We start from the raw sequence: 2474 nt of genomic DNA, 5'->3' as shown, positions 1-2474 counted from the left end.
ATTCGTAGTAATAACAACTAAGAAATTACGAAATGAAGAATTTGTCAAATTCAAATACCTCCTTTTGTATTCATTATTCATTGATTTGTAATAATACTGTGTTATCTATACAAATGAGAGAGAAATCAATAAGCATAGTCATGATAACAACCTACTCCACACAAATTATTTTATGTTAGTCACTGTCAAGCAATTCTAATCCATTCACAACTAATGTTAATTTTGAAAAAAATTATTATTCCATTTGTAATCACATGCTATTGTATTCATCTCTAATGAATTAAAATCATTCTGTTGTAATGACTTGTATTTATATCAGTTTTACACGTTAACTGTCATAAATTTATCGGCACAGAGTTGTATTTTTCCACCACTGATATCAAGAGCTCTATGTAATCGTTTTATCTTGGCATTTGTATACTATGAGTAGATGCCATAACTTGCCTACATATACGTTGCTTAAGGATATTTTTGAATTGTGGCTAGTAGTAGAATCCAATAGTTAGTTTTCGTCAAATTGAGTACCCTGTGTAACTGAATGAAATAACCATGTCTTTTTTGACTGATCTTAACGTTAATTAAATAAAATTGTTGAGTAACTAAAGGTTAAATATGTATTTCTATAAATATCACTATATATACGACTGATTTGTCATTATAAAAGAAAACAAATTTCTATTCGTCTCTAACTTCTTGTACTTCTTTAGAAAATTATTAGTGAAGGAACCAGTTGTAAGAATAGAAAATACTGACAATCAAAGAACAAAGTATGCTAATGACCAACTAGTCAAGGCGTTACACTGCTTTTTTGCTAAATCTCTCAGTTCATTTTTTATTTGAGCAAAAATACCATTCTGAATAGTTGACTACTTGCATTGAATGTTCTATCGTCATTAAAATTGTAAGTATTATCAGCATGAGGTTGTGGATATTGTTGAATTTTATTGAAATCATGGACTGATTTAAGTTAAACTATCAGTTCGTACGATTCACGAGTGCAGGATCATGGATGAGCACCGCTGAAGATTCCCACATTAGTGCTTTCAGGTGTTCAATGGTGGTCTAACTTGGATCAGTTCATGACTCCAAAGTAAATATTATGTTTGTGTTTAATCTCTTCTGTCATATTTGTTAAATACCTTATGACCGTTTGTTTTTATGATTTGTAAAGTATATTAGCAACAGATTGCATTTATTTTGATCGCTTGAAGGCTGCTAACTACACACAACACTCTCTCCTTCTGATTTCATTTCTTCGTGACGTACTTCAGCTTAATTTGTTTGATTATTGATCAAATATCACTGATTCTCCCGAATATTTGTCGAGGTTCCTCTTAAAAAACTTCGAGATCAACAAGCTGGATTCCGTAAGGATCGATCGTGCACAGACCAAATTGCAACACTACGGATCATCGTCGAACAATCAGTTGAGTGGAACTCGTCACTATACATCAAATTCATTGATTATGAAAAGGCATTCGACAGTGTGGATAGGAGGTCGTTATGGAAACTTCTTCGACACTGCGGAGTTCCTGAGAAGATTGTCAATATTATCCGGAACTCATACGACGGACTACAGTGCAAAGTCGTGCATGGAGGACAGCTGACAGATGCATTCCAAGTAAGGACCGGAGTCAGACAAGGCTGTTTACTCTCTCCCTTCCTCTTTCTTCTGGTGGTCGACTGGATTATGAAGACCTCGACATCTGAAGGAAAACAAGGAATACAATGGACAGCTCAGAATCAATTAGACGATTTGGACTTCGCAGATGACCTAACCCTCCTATCACGTACACACGAACAGATGCAGACAAAGACAGCCAGTGTAGCAGCAGTCTCTGCATCAGTCTCTGCATCAGTAGGCCTCAACATACACGAGGGGAAAAACAAGGTTCTCAAATACAACACGGAGAACAGTAATCCAATCACTCTTGATGGCGAAACTCTGGAAGATGTAGAATCCTTCACATACCTGGGGAGCATCATCGATGAACAAGGAGGATCAGATGCAGACGTAAAGGCAAGGATTGGCAAAGCAAGAGTCGCATTCCTACAATTGAAGAACATATGGAACTCAAAACAACTTTCAACCAATATCAAAGTGAGAATCTTCAATGCGAACGTCAAGGCAGTTCTACTGTATGGAGCTGAAACTTGGAGAACTACAACAACCACCATCAAGAAGGTACAAGTATTTATAAATGATTGTCTACAGAATATACTCAACATCCATTGGCCGAATACCATCAGCAATAGCCTTTCGTGGGAGAGAACAAATCAGCTTCCGGCTGAAGAAGAAATTAGGAAAAGACGATGGAAATGGATAGTACATACATTATGCAAATCTTCAAACTGCATCACGAGACAAGCCCTAACTTGGAATCCTGAAGGGATGAAGAAAAGAGGAAGGCCTAATAACACATTACGTCGGATAATAGAAGCAGATATGAAAAGGATGAATAGGAACTGGAAGG

This window comes from Schistosoma haematobium, chromosome 1 (genome assembly GCF_000699445.3).
Source record: "Schistosoma haematobium chromosome 1, whole genome shotgun sequence".
NCBI classification, from domain to species: domain Eukaryota; kingdom Metazoa; phylum Platyhelminthes; class Trematoda; order Strigeidida; family Schistosomatidae; genus Schistosoma; species Schistosoma haematobium.
This window is presented reverse-complemented; position numbering follows the sequence as displayed.